This window comes from Crocuta crocuta, unplaced genomic scaffold, assembly GCF_008692635.1.
Source record: "Crocuta crocuta isolate KB4526 unplaced genomic scaffold, BGI_CrCroc_1.0 scaffold199, whole genome shotgun sequence".
Lineage (NCBI taxonomy): Eukaryota > Metazoa > Chordata > Mammalia > Carnivora > Hyaenidae > Crocuta > Crocuta crocuta.
Window position 1 is genome coordinate 1,871,804 of NW_027533339.1, and position 22,758 is coordinate 1,894,561.

Consider the following 22,758-nt stretch of genomic DNA (forward strand, 5'->3'; position numbering starts at 1 on the left):
ACACAGAATCTGGAGACAGGCTCCAGGCTCTGAGCTAGCTGTCAGCAAAGAGCCCGATGCAGGGCTTGAACCCATGAACCCTGAGATCATGACCTGAGCTGAAGTTGGATGCTTAACCGACTGAACGACCCAGGAACCCCTCATTTTCTCTTTCTTTCTCATGTGTACACACACACACACACACACACACACACATACACATTCTGAACTGACAGAACAATATCTGCCTTAGTAATTCCCTATATGTAAGACTTGACCAATACCCTATTGCATCACAAAAACTTAAAGATATTACGTATTTCTGAGAACAAAATGTAAGAAAAAAAACCTAACATGTTTATTGTGATATACTTTAAACTTTCAGTTTGAGGGGGTATCACTTATGCTATTTTGATGAATTATTATATATATAAATAAATGTTGATAAATATGTAAATAAATATATAACGGTGTGAAATAAAATTGAATGTGTGCTTATTTAACATCCCTTTTCCTTTTTTTTTAGACTTGGAGAAAGATGTTTAATTATGCATTCCTGCAGGGAGGAAAAATCAGTATTTAAGCTTCTGAAATGAAGTTGGAAAGGTAGACTTGATTGAATGCTCAGACAGAAATAGCACAGCCTAGAAGTATCCTGACTATTCAAAGAAGCCCTCCACCTTGCCACCCCAGGACACAAATCTGCTTGCTGCTGGCCATCTTTCAAATTGAGACTCATGTAACCAGTGGCAGATGTGTGTGTCTGTGGCTGCGATGGGATCCATCTGCAGTTTGCACCTGTTGTTTTGCTGGGGCCAGAGTGGAGGTGTGAATATAAAAATTCAAAGGGCAAGTCAACAGCAAAATTAAGGAAATGGTGTCTCCTCTCATGATCATGATTTCTGCTATTCTTTCTTTTCTTCCACCTCAAGGGTCAGGATGCTGATGGGATAATAACCCATGGTCAGCGTCAGCCAATTATCCTAAGTCAGTAATTATCATAATTTTTCACTATAACATCTTAAAGAGGGAAGATGATATAAACAAATTTGAAAGCCACAAAAAGAAAAAATATAAAAGGTTTTTCAAAGGCAGCCTCTGCTTGGACAATTTTGATTCATGTTGATATAGGAAACACTTTGCTGACAACATAAACACTGCTACTGTGTGATTACATATTCACCATTTCTTTCTTTCTTTTTTTTTTTTTTACAAAACATATTTGGAATAAACGTATTTTAAAGAACAACACTGTAGGACTTTTTGCGATTTTTAAAAATCAGACCTTCTGTAGAGCTGTACATTTCAAACATGACTATGCATAGGAAACCATGTGTTGGTATTGTTTAAATGCAGATTCTGATTCAGAAGGTCTGGGTTGGAGCCTGACATGTGCCTTTGTAACAGGCTCTCAGATGGTGCTGATGCTGCTGGTCTACGCACTACACCCTGAGTAGCAAAGCTACAGATTTTATGTATGAGATTTATTAGCATGCAAAATGATTTTGAAAACTGTAAACAGTGATCTTTCAACAAATATAAATGAGTATTAAAATGTTTGTAAGTTGATTTACATGGACAATAGGTGTAACTAATTAAATTAGTGATAAATCTAAAAAAAGGGTTTTTTTTAATACAATTTAATAATTGTCACATTAAAAGTTTAAGCACTCTTCTACCTTGAGGGAAAGAAGTTTGGCTTGAGTTATAATGATAATTGCCTCCAGAATTGTTGTTCCTAGGCATGGAAGATATAGAAGTATCCTTTTTTTGGATAATCTTTTGTCATCATTTTTTTATTCGATTTTTAAAAATTTTTAGATACTTATCTTTGAGAGTCACAGAGCATGATGAGCAGGAGAGGATCAGAGAGAAAGAGGGATGTAAAGCAACTGAAGCAGGCACCAGGCCCCGAGCTGTCAGTATAGAGCCTGACATGGGGCTCAAACTCACAAACCATGAGAACATGACCTGAGCTGAAATTAGATGCGTAACCAACTGAGCCACCCAGGTGCCCTGATTTTTAAACCCTTTGTTTTACAGCAGTTTTAGACTCATAGCAAAATTGAGACAGAAGTATAGAGATTTCCATGTACATCATGCCCTACAACAGGCAGAGCTGCTCTCTCTCTCTCTCTGATCATCAACGTCACTCACCAGAATTGTGTATTTTTCCCATCAAGGATAAGCCTACATGGGAATATGATGATCACCCAAGGTTCATAGATCATATTATGTTCCATTATCAATATTTACATTCTATAGATTTGGATAAATTTATAATAGCATATAGCCATTATCATAATATCATAGCATATGTCAGTGACCTGATGAGAACAAAAACTATTCATCTTCTCCCTACATTCTCAGTGACTATAATTCATCTTGTTATCATGTCGAAAGTTTTGTCTTTTCTAAAATTTCATATAAGTAGGTTTATATAGTATGTGACCTCCCCACATTGGCTTCTTTCACTTGGTAATTTGCATTTAAGTTTCCTCTATGTCTTCTAGTGGCTTTATAACTTATTTTTATTTTAGTGCTAAATATTTCCTTGTTTGTAGGTATTACAGTTTATCCATATACCTATCGAAAAACATCTTGGTTCCTTCCAAGTTTTGGCAGTAATGGATAAAGCTCCTATAAACATTCACATAAAGGTTTTTGTGTGAACATAAGTTTTTAACTCCTTTGGATCAACACCAAAGAGCTGAAATCTTCACATTATTTCAATGTTACTAATATCTTGGTCTGTTCCAACCATATTGTCTCTTACCTCTTCTATGCTACATATGGTTTAGAACCAGTAATATAGGCAATGAATGAGAGCTTTTTAGAATCTCGACTCTCACTCCAGCTAACTTGATAACCAGTGTGAGTCATTCTAATTCCGTGTCACTTTGCTAGAACATAGCTATTCTTAGCAGTTAAACTAAGTTTATATTTTCAAGGATTTTTAGTTTTCTTCTAACATCACGCTCAGCATAGTAATTTTTTATATCATTTTCTCTGAGAAACATGTTTAGGTAAAGGGGAAAAAACGACCCTTCTCTTAGGATACATCAAAGAAATATAAAAGACTGTTTAAAGTATATTTCTTTTAAAACACATTAAATGGGTCATTATTTATATGAAATCTTAAAAAATCGTTATGACCTATTGTGCAGATTTTAGATGGACACTGAATAGGTAAATTATGCTTAGATAGTTTTCAAAAATTGGAGTTTTGAATCAATAGACCATCGCACCTCTTTGATGTGCTATTTTGTCATTCATTAAATTATTTTCTGGCGCATGCATAGTTATTATGATGCTAATGGGTTTTCATATTTAAATTATGAACTAAAGCTACCTTTACTTATATGAGCCAAATTTTATATCAAAAAGGTTGGAACTGAAAGAGCTATAGAGCAAGACACAGTATATGAACACATTTTTATGGTGTTGTGATTTCTAGATTCTCATTGTATTTGTTAAACCGATCTGCTATGTCAGTTATCAATTTATTGCCATTCAGTTCCAAGTGCACCCTTCAATATGGTAAACAACAGAATTTGTCCAAGCATTTCTCCTTAAAATGTACAGTTACCACTTTCTCAGTAGAGGGCAGAGGGGAGATCTAGCAGGAGGTAGAGACTTTCTATAATTTGCAGCACTGGCCAGGAGGTTCAGCGGTGTGGGTATGAGGATATCTGGTAAGGAAATACTCAGCGGCCACAAGCCTGGGATGTAGTCCTTTGATCTTTCAGCCCCATCTGGCATTAACGTTTCTACAGACAGCCTGGACCCTTCTGACAAGCCAAGCACAGCCTGGATGCAGCCACCTGTGTCCAGAGTTCACACACCAAGTAGTCAGTCCTTCTTCAAAGAGCAAGCTCTGTCAACCTTTCACCCCTGCTGGCAGCGGGATTCCCATTGCATTCCCAGCCACCATTTGCTTATCACCTGTTCTTTATATTGTGGAAGGTGGCCTGTTGTTTGCACAGCAGCTCCAGACCACTTCTGGCCTGGCCAAACTAGTGGTCATCTCTGCTAAAGGGGGTCTGAACTCTTTCCAAGTCAATCCTTCTTTGGGAGCTTTCTCTCAGCCTTAGGTTACTATATAGAATTTCTTTATATCTTATAGTTATGTTTATTATAGTAGAAAATTCTTTGTATCGATCTAACTCACTTTTACCTACTGTGTGGTTTCTGTCTCCTGACTGGACTCAGAGAGCTACCCTTGCTTCTACAATTAGAAGTGAAACACGGGGCGCCTGGGTGGCTTAGTCGGTTAAGCCTCCGACTTTCGCTTAGGTCATGATCTCGCGGTTCATGGGTTCGAGCCCCGCGCCGGGCTCTGTGCTGACTGCCAGCTCAGAGCCTGGAGCCTGCTTCAGTCTGTGACTCCCTCTCTCTCTGACCCTCCCCTGCTCACGCTGTCTCTCTCTCTCTCTCCTAGAAATAAATTTAAAAAAAATATTAGAAGTGAAACTTAGTCTAGAGATCATTTTGTTACAGAAATGGCTACTATTCATTGTGAACTATGTATGTGTCAGGCTCTTTACAAATATGATTTCATTTCATCCTCACAGAAATCTTATGAAGTGGTTACTTCATTTTACAAATGAAGGAACTAGGCTTATAATTAAAGTAGTTTACTCAGGGGCAAGTCACTGACTCAAGATTTAAAGACCAGTCCTCTCTCAATACTATGATTATGCTTATCACTACTATCCTAACTCACAAACATAAAAAATTAACCAAAATGCCCATGAAACTTTACTTTTTTTGAATGATCGATAAATATCTTATAAAAGTTTATTATCCAGATAAAACTTAAAATATACCTTTGGAAATCATAACTTTCCACGTTATATTTGAAGCCATGAATATAAATGGAATCATCCAAGGAGAATGTACAGAAGAAAAAAAAAGTAAAGAGGGTTGGTTGGAGAAGACTCTGGGAAACACTGTCACTTAAGAAACAGAGGAAAAGGAACCTCTAAAGGTAACTTACAATATATAGACACTTCTTTTTTCTTTTTATCAAAGAGTGGACAAAAGCAAGAGAGAGTAGGATACAGGAAGCAAAGAGACTTTCAGATATGAAATGCTGGAGAAAAAACAAGAAGGAGAATGAAAAAATATGTGTTTTGGCTTTAGCAACATAGAGGACAATGGTTAGAAGAGCCAAATTAGTGGGACTAAATTTCATATTATAGTGGGATGAAGGCACAAAAGGTGAGGAGGTATAAACTTTGAGTAAAACAAGTGTTTCAAGATACTTGCCTCTGGAAAAAGATGACTGCTTATTATGACACATAGGGCCAAGGTGGGATTTTGGGTTGTTTGTCATAAAATGAGAGAAACCTGAAGATGGTAAAGTTGACACGTTCTGAGAACTAGATGTTTAAGATACAGGAAAAGGGAAATAAATGATAAAATAAAATCCTCAAGGAGACAGGAAGTATAAAAGGAGGTTTCAAACAGTGTATAAGGTGGTTGATTTAAATAATTTTTAAATATTTTTGTATCAACTCTAACAATCACTGATTTTGGCATTATCCTACCTGAATCATTTGGAAAAGGGGCATGGAGAAGTAGAGAGATAGTTTGTTTTCAATATATGGAGTTAGCTTCATTAATCTTTCATGGTTTTCCTTAGGTTTAAGGTCCATCTGATAGAAAGTTCCAATTGTCGGGGCGCCTGGGTGGCTTAGTCGGTTGAGCGTCCGACTTTCGCTTAGGTCATGATCTCGTGGTTTGTGGGTTCGAGCCCCGCGTCGGGCTCTGTGCTGACTGCCAGCTCAGAGCCTGGAGCCTATTTCCGAGTCTGTGTCTCCCTCTCTCTCTGACCCTCCCCTGCTCATGCTGTCTCTCTCTCTCTCTCCTAGAAATAAATAAAAATATATATATATAAAAAAAAGAAAGTTCCAATTGTCTGGAAGCTATAAAGTCATCTTTTGACATTTCTGGTTCCTATTGTGTGTGATAATCTCTGGGTCCTCTAGGAAGTAGAAGCATAGGCGTGTTTAGACTCGCACAGCCCTACTGGAGAGAAAGAAGGATGCACATATTTCAGAACATAAAAGGATGTGGATAACTACATTCAAGTGGGCTATCAGCACCTTAAAGGGAAAAGCAATGTCAAATCACTCTTTTATCCATTAACTATCCTACTATTTCACACTGGGTAGGTATATAATTAAGATAGTTTGATAACCATATTCATCTTTAGCTAGTATATTGGGTGGTTTGGCTTCCAAAGTATTCTGTATAGAATGGCTGTGTCTATCTTAACTGATCTTGGGGCACCTGGGTGTCTCAGTCGGTTGAGTGACCAACTTCAGCTCAGGTCATGATCTTACTGCTTGTGGGTTTGAGCCCCACATCCAACTCTGTGCTGACAGCTCAGGGCCTGGAGCCTGCTTAGGATTTTGTTTCTTCCCTTCTCTCTGCCCCTCCCATGCTCATGCTCTGTCTCTCTCTGTTTCTCAGTAATAAATAAAAGTCCAAAAATATAAAATAAAAATATCTGAACTGATCTTTTCCAATTTTAAACTAAACAAAATAAAATATTAAGCATTCTGTCACTGTGGAGTATTCCAAGTGTCACTATATTTCTCATTGTCTTTTAAGTCTTTATTCTCATTCAACCAATTTTTTCCCACCCCCTGTAGCTTTCCAATTTGACCTTTCCATATAAATGTGAATGCTATAAACTAGCCCACATTGGGATAACTCTTTTGCACAATTTCAACAAAATTAAAGTAAGCTCTAGCTTTAGACAAAAAGTAATATATGTTAGCTTTTCATGTTCTTCTAATTTTTGAGATTCAAGTGATCCCATAGTGCTTTATCGTTAGCTACATCAGCAGTTAGCTTTGCCAAGTGAGGTTGCTAGCTCTTCTAAATGCAAATTAAAAGAGAAGAGAAAAGAAAGGACCAAAGCATTAGGAGGCAGCAAAATGATATGGTACATGGCCAACAAGGTAATAGCCTCTATTGCACATCAGTGCTCCAGAGATTGGGATTATCTTGTCAAAGGTGTTAAATCTAAGACCAGGTTTCACTTACATTGATGTCTGTGGAGGGCAGGGATGGGGATGGGGGAGAAAATAAAGAACTTCTTACTAAACTGGTACTCAGTATCCTTCTAACAACCACAGAGGAGGTCTTAATATCTGTAAGAGTTGCCACTGTCCAGGCTGTGAGGCTACAAAGAAAGAGGTGTGTAATGCTCATTTATTCTAACTGTGAACACTTAACACTATTGACAACCAGAAAGAATCTGCAGTGTCCTCTCCATTCACAAAGGACACTATGACTATATATTATTGAACAGTGGATATTATAAGAACATCTCATCATTTTTAGAGTTTTATTTCATGTTCATAAAAACATTTCCATTTTTCTCTTCCTGAAGAGCACCTCTTGAACTGAAACTGCCTGTGACTTTCCACATCCCTCATCCTATTTCATTACAGAAACACTCATAAAGACACGATTTTCTCCTATCAATAAATATGTTTGATGTTCCATTGAAGTTCTATGTAATACATGCAGAACAATGGAGTCAGACTCCAGGATAAATTATTATCAAAACAACTTGAAGCGATGAGCATACCTCTGGATGCTCCCCGGTGGATGTGATGTGGGTGTTCAGTGGAAAAGCAGAATGAGCAATAAAGCCCATGAGTAATAATCATAAATCCCAAACAGGCATCGCCCTTTCTTAAGACATTTTTAAACACCTTGAGAAAGAAGACTATAAGGTGCAATCTGGTTTTAGAGGCATTCTATTTTTCTAATACATTTAGTTTAAGTTTAAAGTGGAGTCTGCCTGGACTGGGTGGCTTTCTCATGCTGTGGACTCAGCTGGTAGCTCCCCGTGGATGGCCACGATGTGACTGAAATGCCACCTGAGCTGCTGGTGGTATTCTGAGCAGATTCACAACATTTTCCTAACATGAGTTTGTTTTAATTTTACAACCTATTTCTGTTAAAGTTTCTTCGAGTCTCCTAGCCAACATGTGTCTCAAAATACAGAATCTAAAAAAAAATTAAAAGTGCGGGCACACTTGGGTGGCTCAGTCAATTGAGTGTCAGCATCTTGATTTCAGCTCAGGTCATGCTTCTAGGGTAGTTGGATGCAGCTCCATGTCAGGCTCTGTGCTGAGTGTGGCTCCTATGTAAGATTCTCCCTCCCTCTGCCCCTCCCCTGTGTGTGTGTTCTCTTGCTGTCTTTCACTCTTTTCCTTTTTTCATTGTCTCTAAAATTTAAAAGAAAAATTACAAAATCTACATGGAAAGTGCTTGAGAACATAGAATACTTTAGTGTAGCTTATTTATAGGACAGGGAACATGGATTCTATAGGGTTAGCAGTCAGTAAATTCAAAGTTCAGGGTACTGACTGTCCAGATATATAGGCTTGTTTTCTGCTTTTCATCTTTTCTCACATGAAGGCACATATGCCATGAAATTGGGTAGTATTTTAAGAACTAGACATACTGTGTGAGAAATACCATATTGGGTATATAGTATTGATTAATATATAGAAGTTATATGTTTCTTTTACTTCTCATTATTTTGAATCACACATTGCACAAATATAAAAATAGTACATCTCAAAGGAGAAAATCTACAAAAGTATTAGGCAACCAAAGTTCTAGTAATTTATCATGGAAATTTTCAATATGCTACTTTCCATGAACCTCATGCAGGTTCAATGAATACTGTTGAAGTTCACTGTCGTACAAACTTTGGATATTGCTGGGATCTGAGAAAACAGCTCATATTGTGCATTCTGAGTATTGGTATAATATAGTTACAGTATTCAAATAACAAGGATACAGTGAAGGATAACCCTACTCCAGTATATTTTACATAGTGGATAAAAAGATAAGCTCTTCAGGTATCTCAGGAAAAGGATTTTTATTACTTCTGGACATTGAACTAATTATTTAACAGCTACTATAGTCTGGAAATATTTTAAAGCTCAAGTAACATGTCATTAGTACAGAGCCTCCTACAGATTGCATGCTACAGAGACAGGCAATATATATATCCTTCCATGGAAATTCAGATAGAGATATCTAATTTGCAACCCTATGCAGTAAGGAAGGTGAGCTGAGGCATCCAGTTAACACACTGAATAGGGCTGGGCAGACCTAGCTATCTTTATAAAGAGGGGAGCTTTATTTAAAAATATTTATAATATTTGTATACATATTAGTATTTGCATATCTATTGCCTTTCACAATTTACCAGCTTATTTTCATATAACTCATCTAATATAACAATTATATAAGAGGTAAGACATTATTTTTTTCTATTTTTGTTATCACTGATCTGTACACTTATCACCTTAATAACACCTAAATATTATTTTAAATGATGTTTTTTACTTTATCAAAGGCCTAATTACAATTCATGCTCTTTGAAAGCATATAAAATGCCTTTTCTAGTTATAGTGTCCATATATGTGTTACACACACACACACACACACACACACACACACACACTAATATAATGTCCAGGACATGACAGCCACTCATTTGATGCTGAAGCAATGAAACACTAGGTGAATAAAAGAATACTGGGACATCTGGGTGGCTCAGTCAGTTAAGTGTCCAACTTTGGCTCAGGTCATGATCTCACAGCTTGTGGGTTCGAGCCGTGCGTCGGGATCTGTGCTGACAGCTCAGAGCCTGGGGCCTGTTTCGCATTCTGTGTATCCCTCTCTCTCTGCCCCTTCCCTACTCACATTCTGACTCTCTCTCTCTCATCAACAAATAATAAATAAATGAATAAATGAATACTTTCCATTGTCTTATTTCTATTTAGCACTTTTGAGTGCTAAATTAATATATTTATTAAATTTTATTTATAATTTATAAAATAAATGAAATTTTATTAAATAAATTTATTTATTTCAAAAAATAAATTCAACTAATTTATTACTAAATACCCAACACTGTGTCGCACTGTAGGATACAAATGATACAGCAATCAATTAAAGGTTACTCCACAATGTGGTCCAATGATCCACCTGCTGCCATCTGGATGCTTGTTTAAAAACTCAAATTCCTGGGCCCAATCCCAGATTTGTCAAATTAGAATATCATAGATACTGAAGTTAAAAAAGAAAGTTGACAATCTTCTTGCAAAAATAGGTCAGTGGATTTAAAAAATAGTCATATTCAAGAAACAGTGTTTCTTGCAATCATTCTACAATATTCTTTATATGTGATCTCTCTTAGTAATAGATTGGGTGAAACTAAAACTTACAAGAAATGAAAAACTACAAACATGCAAGTGAAAGTGCAAAACGAAGCTAAACTGTGAACTAGTTTAGTGGGTCTGGGACTTCAAAAGGAACAGTCACTCAGGAAACCCAACTTGTGAGAAGTATTGATCATTAGAGCAAAATCACACAGGAAATCAATCAACAACATGGAGTTATAAATCAAGGGGCAGTTTTTGCTTGTGTTTTTGCTTTTAACCATGCTTGTGTAGAAAATGAAAATACTTATTCCCAGTAGTAGAAAAAGCAAGTCTTAGTTAATTAAATTATAGGTTGCCATTGGTTTACATTTATATTTAAGAATTACATATTTATTACTCTTCTTTCCCATTTCAGTTACTCCATATTCTAGTAACTAGTGTTTTTAACTATTGTAACCATTTCATAACAGTCAGAGTTTAATTTTTGAAGACCTAATCCAGAGTCAAAGAGCCCAGATTGCTTGCTCTCCCACCTGGGTTTCAATGGGACTCAGTCTTTGCTAGCTAGCAAAGAGAACCAGACTTGGGGATCTTCCTGTAGTCCTCACACCTCACAACTCTGATGATGTTGTTCTAGGCTCAGTTGTTACAGATGAACTGTATAGATTAGTAGAGAAAGTAGGGATGTTAGTGCCAGGAAGAACTATATTTATCCTAGTTCTGTTGGTAACCAGCAATGTGGTCTCTGTTTACTTATTATTTGCTTTTCTTTACAATTGAATCACACAATATTGAAGAATGGTTGCAAGGTTAATACTTACTGATTTCCCACTGATTAATAGGGCCAAAAAATAACCACTATCATTAAACGACTGTTAAATCCACAGTGGTGGCTTTTAGACCTAGAAAAGTAAACCAAATTATTTGAAGTCACTTGAAATCAAATTATTTGAAGGGTGCAGTGTGTTTGGACTTGCCTTGACCCAATTCTTGTCAATATTTTTTCCATTCTAAAACATCCCCTAAGCTTGTAGATGGGTTATAATGGGGTAATGGACAGAACACAGGAAGCTACAATGAATATGGAAGTTGACAAGAAAGAAGAAGCACATGCTGTACTTAGTAGATCTCAGGTAGAACAAGAGAAGACTACTGGCCATTGTCCAAGGCTCTGTTGAACTGTGAAACCCAGGACTATCTATAGCCAGGAGGATGACATCAGAGTGGCCAGAGGTAGACCATGGCATTGTAGCACTAGTGCTGTCAGAGAGCTTCTGCCATTTTTTAACCTTAGCAATTCTGGCTTGCTGACTAGACTCCTCTACAATATCACTTCCTCTGAATCTGTAAAGTGATATTCTGACCAAATACTTGTATTTTATTTTATTTTATTTTATTTTATTTTATTTTAGGGTGAGAGAGAGAGAGAAAGAGAGATAGTGAGTGCTGGGGAGGGGCAAAGAAGTGGGCAGAGGATCTGAAGCAGGTTCTGAGCTGTCAGCACAGAGCCCAATGCAGGGCTAAAACTCAAAAACCATGAAATCATGACCTAAGCTGAAAATGAACACTTAAGTGACTGAACCACTCAGGTGTACCCTGACCAAATATTTGTTTGGAAAAAACAAATTTTTTTTAACCAAGAGAAATCTTAAAACATAAGAGTTCAGAGTTTGAGGTAGTCATTTTGTGTGACCACATAAAATCTCTTAGTTTTATGTGCATGGTGTGAGCCACAGTAACTAAGAGAAGCAAAGAACTCACATGCCCATTGGGGGAAGTTTATTCAAATGCAATGATAGGGTAGGTTTTATTTGAAGGAACAGCAGAGGTAAGAACATTTCATTGCAGAGAGAACAGAGTGAAGTATAGCATGTTGTTTGCTTGTTTAGAGAGTCAAGACTTTGATGAACAGGAATAGAGAGATTTTTCTCTAGAGCTGGGACTGACAGCCTTTTTCTGGAAAGGGCTGGATAGTAAATATTTTTTCTTTGAGCACCATAAGATTTTGTCACAAGTACATGATTTGCCTCTGTAACACAAAAGTAGTGATCTATGATAAATGAATGAGTGCAACTGTGTTCCAATAAGATTTTGTTTGTCAAACTGGCAGAAAAAACTAGTCTGTTTACCCCTGCTTTAGAATAAAAAAGTTTAAAATGAGAAAATATTCATGTTGTTTCTAGTGCCCCACCCCCACAGCCAGTGGGGATATCTGAATTTTTCATGAAGCACAACATCTTCCGTATAACACAGAAAGTATCTTCATAGGTTAATGCAGTGCGGATAGGATATTGACAATAATGGCTATTTTCATAAAGAAGCTTGAAAAGGAGGCTAAAACCTAAGGCTCTGTCTGACTTTATACCCTGCTGTCCTTCAGCACCTGGCATAGTGCTAAACAACTCATACAGTTTTATAAATTTCTAATAAAAGAAGCCATCTGTATCATACTTCAAAACTCCTGGGGAAGGTTTTACTTTAAATGACTTCAAATATGAAATTGTATTTGTACTTAAAGCTGAACTATTTGATTAAAAAGTAAATAAAAACTAAATAGTGAGGAAGGGAGGGAGGAAAGGAAAGAAAGGAAGGAAGGAAAAAAGAGGAATTTTCTTAAAGTTTTCACAGGTATGTTGAAAAATAATTGATGAGAACTAAGTTTTTATAATTCTTAAGTAGTCTGCATATGATATTTAATTTGAAACTGAATCAAGTTCTATGAGGTAGGGATCCCAATTTCTAATGTATCAGATTTTAAAAGGTAGAATGAAATGACTTATTTAAAATTAATTGTCCAATAAGTGCCCATATGGACACAAATTCAGTAGTTCTGACTACAAATCCATTTGTGTCTCCATGAAATTATAACTATATTGATGTGGGTGGAAGGAGCTAGAGGAGAAACAAGCTGAATGACCAAGTTGTCAACATTAAGTATTAATTTAATAGGAATTTGAGGATAATTTGGGAATGCTATAAGTCAGACTCAGACCTTTCCAAAATTCAAGAAAAATTAAATCCTCTTTTACAGAAACAATGCCAAAGTCTGTTGCAGACTTAGTCAAGTCTTTTGCCTGTTTTGTTTGTATTCAATTTATTTGCTATTCATGTTAATGATTTATTATTTGCTACTGTGATGAGAGAGCTAGAGATAAATGAAATCAATTTGAATCAGTCTGACAGGGTCTTCACCTAAAAAGTAAGCACTGCTTTGCAACACAAGAATTTCACAGTTTATTCAGCTCTTCTCAGTAAGATGGGGCTAGAAGGTGAGGTACCTGCTAATAAAGTGAAAGCCAAATATATTTTCACAAATAAGACTTAAATTGCTCTGTATAGTTGTAAATGACTAAACCCTTTATGTTTCTTCAGTAGAAACTACAGGAGATAGCAGGAGAAGGAGAGTTTTGCAAGAAAGGTTAACAGAGGGAAAGGGTAAACTGTAGTGAGGGAAGTAAACACAGGTCATCTTTTAAAGCAAGTGATTAAAGAAAGAGCACATTAATTTATCCAAAAAAATAAAGAAGACAAACTTAATAAGATATAATAGGAAAAATGAAGCCCTAGAGGATTACATTACCCAAAAAGGTCAGAATACAGACCACCAGTTGACAAAGGTGGGTCAAAGAGAGAGAGGAAAAGGCCTTTGAGGGAAGGAACTGGTAGCTTTCCCTCCCAAATTCAAAGTCTTGGAGGGAGGATGCTTTGAGAGACTCACTCAAAACGGTTCAAGTGGATTGCAGCATGGTAGCATTCCATGTCTCAGTGGATATCTGATCAGGCAGGGATCTTGTCTCCTCAAGCAGCAAATAACAGGGGAAATGAGAATGGGTGAGATCTGACAAAGTGAGCCATGTGCAGGAAGAGGGCGGTGAAGTCTGCTGCTTGACTTTAGTTTCCAGCTCCTGGGAAGTACGGAAGACAGCTCACATGTGTGCTTCATGATCTGAGAGTTATTCTCGGAGGACGGTGAGATTGGCGTCTGCAGTCTTTCTGGGAGACACAAGCACCAGGGGAGATGTAGCACCAGAAAGTTAGCCTGACGTGGTGGCTTGCTCTCTTACAGGATTCACAAATTCTGAAGGGAAGAGACTTGAAGTGAGTTCCTCCTCTGGGGGATACGTTGGTGGTTGCCAGTCTTTTTCACTTAGGTCATACACAACTTGCTGGGCAATCATTTTATAATAAAAGAGAATAATTCATCCTTCTCAATTACCTAAGAAGATACTTGCACTTTTCCTGATTTTTCTCCTTTTTCTGACATAGAAGAGAAGTTGGCAAAAGGCAAATGGATCCAGCCTAAACCCCACATTCCTCACATGTTCCCCTTCAAGTCACTGAAACTAGACCACCAGCCTGCAGTGAGGAAAGGCAAAGAGGGGATATGAATGGATCTTGACATTTTAAAATGCACTGAGATTAGGTCCAAATACTCACATAAGAACCTTTTATTAACCTGAAGTGGCTAAAAGCTAATGAAATCTGACCAAAATATACTATTAAAAGTGCTGTTAAAAATGAGGGAGTCAATATCTAAAATGAGAGGAAGATAGTGACTGGAAAATAAAAGCATGCCACTGTTATATCCCAAATAGTACAGGCTTTTCAGTAAACCGATTTTATATTATTCACATGTTGCATTTTACTATGCTATATTTGCATATGTGTCTAATGTCTCCAGTGAGACTATACATTTTAAGGTTGGAAATTAGGCTTTGCATGATTTCCCCCCACAAAGGCTAAAACACACTTGGAATATGAAAAGTAATCAATAAATATTTATTGATTAAAAAAGGAATTAAATCTAATTAGAATATAAGTCATTAAAGAGAGTAAAAAAGAAAAGCAGAAATAGATGCATAGAAATCCTTTCCCTTTGTTGTGTCTTTAGTGAAAGAGGCAGTTGACTATAAAGAAGCAGATATGACTCTGCCATCATTTTGAAGCAATAAAAGCCTGTTACTAAAGTTTAAGAATGGAACATTTGTAGTCACATGGGCAGGGACTGAACTTCCGATACTGCTCCATTTTAGCTGTGTGGTCTTACAGAAGTTGCCTCATTTATGAAGAAGAAGAAGAAGCGGAGGAGGAGGAAAAAGAAGAAGAGGGTGCTGGGTGGCTCAGTCAGTTAAGTATCCAACTCCGGTTCAGGTCATGATTCACTGGTTTGTAAGTTCAAGCCCCATATCTGGTTCTGTGCCAACAGCTCAGAGCCTGGAGCCTGCTTTAAATTCTGTATCTCCCTCTCTTTCTCTCTGTGCCCCTCCCCCGCTCTCATTCTCTCTCTCTCTCTCTCTCTCTCTCTCTCTCTCTCTCTCTCTCTCTCTCCCCTCTCAAAAATAAAGAAACATTAGGGGTGCCTGGGTGGCTCAGTCGGTTAAGCATCTGACTTCAGCTCAGGTCATGATCTCACAGTTTGTAGGTTTGAGCCCCGTGTTAGGCTCTGTGCTGACAGCTCAGAACCTGTAGATTGTCTTCAGATTCTGTATCTCCCTCTCTGTCTGACCCTCCCCTGCTCATGCTGTCTCTCTCTCTCAAAAAAAAAAAAAAATTTGTTTAAAAGAAGAAGAAAATCTAGTTAGACTATAATATTTAATTATTCCCCGAGGTATAAAAACCTACAAATCCAAGAAAATTAATATGCAGCAAGATGTAGCTGAAGGATTGAGCACAGTCATAGCCTATACAATCTATACAACAGTTCCACGTGGCAGGTAACTAATATATATAGAAAAGTAACACGAATTATTCTTTCAAATGTAAAGTTTGACTCATTCGGGTTAAAAACAAAGTGCATCACTTCTCTTTGGCTCACTAACTTCTCACTAAGTTCTCTAGCATTCAATAATTGGCCCTTTTTTTTTCTAAACACAATCTACAAGATTCAGCATATTTCTGGCTTGTGTTATGAAATTAAATGCAGACCAAGTATATTCAGCCTCATCCCTAACCTAGCATGGATACAAGCAATGCCATGTAACACAAGCAAAGGAGCAAGTTGTCATCTGTTTATTCCGAGTGCATCTTCTGTCTGTTGTTGATGACACCAGACACAGCAAAACATAAAAACAATCATCTAAAATTAGCAGGGAGCATCATCCTACAGTAGAAAAACAATCAGAGCCTCATTTACACCGCAAAAACAAACAACCAGATTCAGCCATTTGCTGGGCAGTTAAAACAAACTTTTAATTATTGGAAAACATAAGTAATTGGGAAAGATAAATCATGACACCTCAATAACAGTATAATACTCACACTAATCCTCTACAAGAAGTTCATCAAAATAACATAAAAACTAAGGTTGATAATGAAAAAAAGGTTGAACAGTAAAATGAACTCTTCAGAATAAGGCAAATCAATCATTCCACTACAAAACAAATTAGGAACAAAATAACATGACAAAAAGGCGTTAATAAAATGTTGGCTTGCTTCATTTTTTGATTTGACACATCTCTTATTAATATAGTTCCCCTACCTCTATGTAGGATATAAACCCTGACCTAACAGATGTCACAAGGGATTAAAAAGAATGCCTGATAAAGTCTACAGCCAAAAATGAGATAGTTATCTTGGTATACATATAATTAAAGACATAAATTTGCCACTACAGGAGACTAGAAATTTCTAGAAGACTTGCCAGAAGATGGGACCCTGAGCCAGGCACTGATGAATGACAAGGAAATGTTAGGTTTAAAGAATGGGAAAAAATTTCGTGGAAGGGGAAGAAGAACCAAAAATCTGAGGGAGTCCTTAGGAAACATGGCAAACTGACCAAATGAGAATGGGTGGGAGAAGGGATGGAAATTGAAAAGGAAAGTTCTAGTCAGTGGGTAAGAAAAGTCAACATCATATTTGCTGAGGAGTTTAAGCTTCATTCTGTAAATGGTAAGGAGTTACCAGAGATCTATCAAAATGTAGTTGCATGGGAGGAACATTTTTCTTCTACCCTCCTAGCTTCTGTGGCTGAACCTAAGAATGAAACGGACTTAAAACAGATTACCTGGAAAAATTATACAGATTTTACTCAGTAGTTTTATACACACATGTCGGGGGTGGGGGTTGAGGGTTTCAGAAGGAAAAAAGATGATCCAAAAGAGCCATTAGACCAATGACTATAATAGTTTTTAAACAAAAAATGACGAGTCATGGTGATATGATTGGATAATGAGGCTTGGGCCAGGAGCAGCTAACTGTGGGACAGTGGCTGGGCAATATATGGGCAAGCTAATAGAAGATAAGGGTAATTTTAGTAGGTTTATTTGTACAGGTCAACTCCCAGGCTTCAATGGTAAGAATGTTCTCTTCTTGGTACAGGGAGGGCATATTTCTCATGGGAAATGTTATGAGCCCTCTTTTCATTACAAAGGAAAAGGTCACAGAGATCTCCCTGCAGTTTCTTCAGTTTCTCAAGTGTGTGCAGCTCAAAATAATCAATATGCCACAGCCCATATTTTGGGGTAACATGTTCTGAACCCCTTCATAATTCAAATATTCCCAAATATGCAGTGTTTCAAAATAACACAGATATTAACCTCCTGAATTACCGTTGAATTTAGAAGGTAGAAGGTTCAACTATATTAAGGTAAATACCACTTATTTACAGCTATTAAATGTGAGCAATACTTGACTCTGTCTTAATGAGACGTTTCTTCTCTGCTCCCTGGGCCTAATGCGGTTGATGCGATTTCATAATCCATGTTCAAAATAGTAATATTAATAATTAAAAACATATTCTGAAGGTTGTAGGTTATCTCAAATATAGTGAAAGGGTCAAGATAAGGCTTGATAATCTCAGAGCAGGAGGAAATCTCTTACACAGACCCATTTTTAGGTAAGACCATCTGCTTGAAATTAGGGAAGTTCATTTCCCCTAAGAATATTCTCAGCATAATTTATGTTGTCTTCTCCAGTGCAAATCATTAGCGTAAAGAGACTTTACGTACACACATTTGCCACCCTAGCGACTATGCACACACACAATACTGAGTCAAAATGAGCCTATGTGGTTAACTTTTCCTCTTTATCTAACTGTCTCTAAAGAAAACATGTTACCTAAATATGAACATTTATGAGAGGGAATCTAATCACATCTTTTTATTTATTTTTACTTATTTTGAGATTTCTAGATATTACTAGCCAGTAATATGTTTACTTTGATAAAAAGAGCTTTAATTACATGGCAAAAATGTCTGGGTCATAAAAGTAAGATGATGTTCCCTAGGAATTATCATATGTCAAAATTCTGTTCAGATAAGAATGAATGGGTTCGAAACCTAGGCTAATTATACTGAAATTTCTGTGGATATTACAGGACTTTAAAGTATCTACTATGATGTCTGATGAATAATAGCTAATCAGTAAATGTTAGTTTATTCTCTTTATTTTCTTGATATTGTTAATATATTGCATTATTTAATTAAAATGAATTTCTTCTACTTTTACATATTTGAGGCTCCAATTTCTTGATATTGCCCATTTCCTTTTACTTTGTGTGTGTTTACATGTATGCGCTGTAATGTGAAATTCGTTTCCTATAAACTCTGCTACCATAGATTTTACCCCCGTTTTGTTCATTGCTGTATTTTCAGCAACTAGAATCATGGTGGGTATGTAGTTGCTCAATAAATTTATGTTGAGCAAATGAAAGAATGGCCCAGGTACAAGAGTTGCTTGTTAAATTTTTAGAGTTCAAAACTGCTTACAAATGGGACCTCTTAGAGCATTACATTTAACAATTTGAAGAGATAAGAAAAGAAAACGAGAACAAAGCTGTCTAGAATTTAATATGGTTCTGGAATAAAGACACTACTATTTAATTTTGAAATGTTCCCAGACTCATTAACCACACTTATCCTGGTTTTGATGCCTTAATATACCTTTGATCTTCTTATAAGAAATGAGACAGGGAGAAGGGAGGGTCATTACTTTCAATGCTAGAAATATCTATGCAACTCTAGGGTTAAACAATAGATGGGAACAATGATAATAAAAAATTCTAATTGTGATCACATAGTATATCAAATGCATGCATGTGTGTGAGTGTGTGCTTCTGTGATGACTATTTGATCAAACTGTGAATTACGCAAATTCACACAATCGCATATACCATAGGAATAAGGAAGGAAGTATCTGATCACATCTTCCCAGGTGAAATTCATGTTTTATAATACAACCACCAAAATATGAACACATAATAAAATAATATCACAGTAGTAGTTTCTATCTAGTCAAAATCTAAAGAGCAGTCAATTCCAAAAGCTCAAAATCAAGATATCTGATTTAAGAGTGGATTTCTGTGATACTGTGATATACCTCATTTGAATGGGTGTAAAGTGTACAACATCCCACTGTGTTAATGGGAACTGTAAGTACTAGTTCCCACAGAGTAGGGATTACATGTTACTTTTATGTTGAGTGCTTCTGCTATTTTGAATGTTAGCCACATTGTGGGATAGCGAGTTAGAGAGGTAAGATTGTATAAAGCTGTATGATGAAAAGAGGAGATTTAAAGTGAAATGAGGAAACATTAAATACAGATGAATGGATGGATTAGATGCTGTTTAATGTTTACTAGTATATTGAGTAAATGGTATTTAGTATCTCAACAGGAGAACACATTCTTAACATTTTTTTAAAGGATGGATTAGACCAACTAAATGCTGTCCATCTATTTTTGGGTGTAGAATGACATCTATAGCCATGCAAATTGAAATACATTATTTTTTCCCTTTTAGATATAATATCACCAACAAAAAATAAATTAAAAAATCTTCATGATATATTTGAGGGTGTTATTCGTTCCAATTATATTGAGGGCTTATTATTTGTTACGTGTCTTTTAGCAATTTGGTAATGGAAAATTTTGCCGAATGCTGAAATGCTACATTTTATTTGCATTTTTTGGCTACTGGGAAGTGTTTTTGTTTTTGTTTGGCTAAGAGTGCCTCGGGGAGTCCATTCTTCCCCCACTAAATGGTCCCATACTTTTGATATATTTATCTTTTTCTTTCTTTTTCTTTCTTTCTTTCTTTCTTTCTTTCTTTCTTTCTTTCTTTCTTTCTTTCTTTCTTTCTTTCTTTCTTTCTTTCTTTCTTTCTTTCTTTCTTTCTTTCTTTCTTTCTTTCTTTCTTTCTTTCTTTCTTTCTTTCTTTCTAGAGAAAGATAAAGAGAGAGAGAATCTTAAACAGGTTCCACACCCAGTGCGGAGCCCAATGTGGGACTCAATCTCAACAGTGAGATACTGACCTGAGCCAAAATGAAGAGTTGGACACCTAATTGGCTGAGCCACTCAAGTGGACCTGAATGTTCCCATACTTAATGATAAGGTCTTGTGCTAGCCACGAATACAGCTCCTTTCTGGGCACTTAATGATTTCATTTGGACTAATAAGAGTAATTATTCACCCAAATTCTTGACTTCTTGGAACTGTGATAAGCAACTTAGTTTGATTTCACAGTGGAGGGAAGACATTCACTAGGCTTTGGAGCCATTGACAGATTTAAGGAGCATTAATGCAATATCTCTGTAACCTGTTATCCTTGTTGCCACTCCTTTTCTGATCCACTCTTACATCTCTTCTGTATAGTCTCAACAGAACCACATCTCTTGACCACCAGTTACTTCAGCAAGCCTGGGAAGCTAGAAGTCACTGTTGACAGGATATGCTGCCAACATCCTTGCTCCCCAATACACTCTACTCAAACCATACCTGATTCATTTCAAGTCTTGTCATGTTCTTCCTCTAAAAAGATATCAGTCCACTTCTCTACATTTTCACCACCAATACCCAAATAAACAATCATCATTACAAAATTCTGTCTTCTCCCTTTCTTCATTTTGGCTCTCATTTACAGCAGGAGTAGAAACATTTCTTTCTTTTTTTTTTTTTTAAGTTTTTTAAATTTATTATTTCTAGGAGAGAGAGAGAGAGAGAGAGAGAGAGAGAGAGAGAGCGTGAGCAGGGGAGGGTCAGAGAGAGAGGGAGTCACAGACTGAAACAGGCTCCAGGCTCTGAGCTGGCAGTCAGCACATAGCCCGACGCCGGGCTCAAACCCACGAACCGCGAGATCATGACCTAAGCGAAAGTCGGAGGCTTAACCGACTAAGCCACCCAGGCGCCCCAGGAGTAGTAACATTTCTATGAGTCTCCACTGTTGTAAGATTCTTACTTGTTCATTGTAGGGACATTTTTCACATGTCTTTATTTCTGCTTGAAACTCCGCCTTGTCTGCTCCTTACTCATTCAAATGATAGTCATTTTCTTGATCTCTGCTTAAGCTTCTTAGGAAAATCTTTCTAGATATCACACTTCCCTGATAGAGGTCTTCAAACATAGTAAAAGACTTCACATTTGTAATTTTTTGTTTCTGAAATTGATTAATGTCTGTAGCAGACATTTTGGTTGACACTCAACATGTGCATAATTTAAATACAGTTTAGAACAATCATAATAATTCCTTCCTTCTCCCCCAATGGTAGATACAAGGATTTTGATGGGCCCTCCATCTGGACAATGAGATGTGAGAAAAAATTTGAAGGAGGACTTCAGGGACTCTTGTATTCACCTATGTGTTGGAGATAAAAGGAAAGACAGTCATTTTTCCCTCTCTGGTTATTTTATATTTGAATATAGTCTCTGAAACTGCAGTAAACCATTTATAATCAGTTTGAAGATGAAGCCATCAACACTGGCAGAGTAAAGAGGAAAACTCTGGGTATTTACTGATGTCAGTGAGCCTTTAAATTATTTAATCCCAAATACTTTCCTACATGTACACCAACACATATTAGTTAATTAGAGTTAATAACTCTATCTAGCTATTAATTAGAGATAATAACTTTCTAATTATTATACTGCTTTGGTTTGGGATCTGTAGGCAAAACAGCTTAACTAGGTAATGTCTGTCTCGGTCTTAGACTGTAACCTCTGTTTGAACAGTATCTACGACTGTTGCTTTTTTAAAATGTTTACTTGAGAGAGAGAGAGAGAGAGAGAAGGGGAGGGGCAGAGAAACAGAATCTCAAGTAGGCTCATTGTGCATATCAGTGTGAAGCCCAATGTGAGGCTCGATTTTAAGAACCATGAGATCATGACCTGAGCCAAAATCAAGAGTCAGATGTTAAACCGACTAAGGTCCCCGTGTACCCCTCCAGGACTGTTTTTACTTGTCATTTTAATACTAGTATCTAGCTTAATGTCTGGCATGTAATTTGCATTCATTAAATATTTATTAAACAAATGGATAGATGAATTCCAATAATTTTCTAAAACAAGTCCTGAGATACTTTTATGTCTTATTTATTTTTCCCTTCTAGCTTCTGGCTGTTTTTATTTTTCATTTGGTCAGTTACTTTTGTTTCTTAAGAGGCATGGTTTCACCCTGTCATTTCCCTATGAATACGTTATATTTATCTCTGTCCCTTCAAAATATGACAGTAGAAGGCAGAGTCTTTTTGCCATTCTTTGGCCATAGAGAAAAATGGACTTATAATTTTCCTCAATCTGTAAATATCAGTGGTTCATAAATACAATCGTGTATGAGAGTTGCTGTGAAACTTTTAAAAA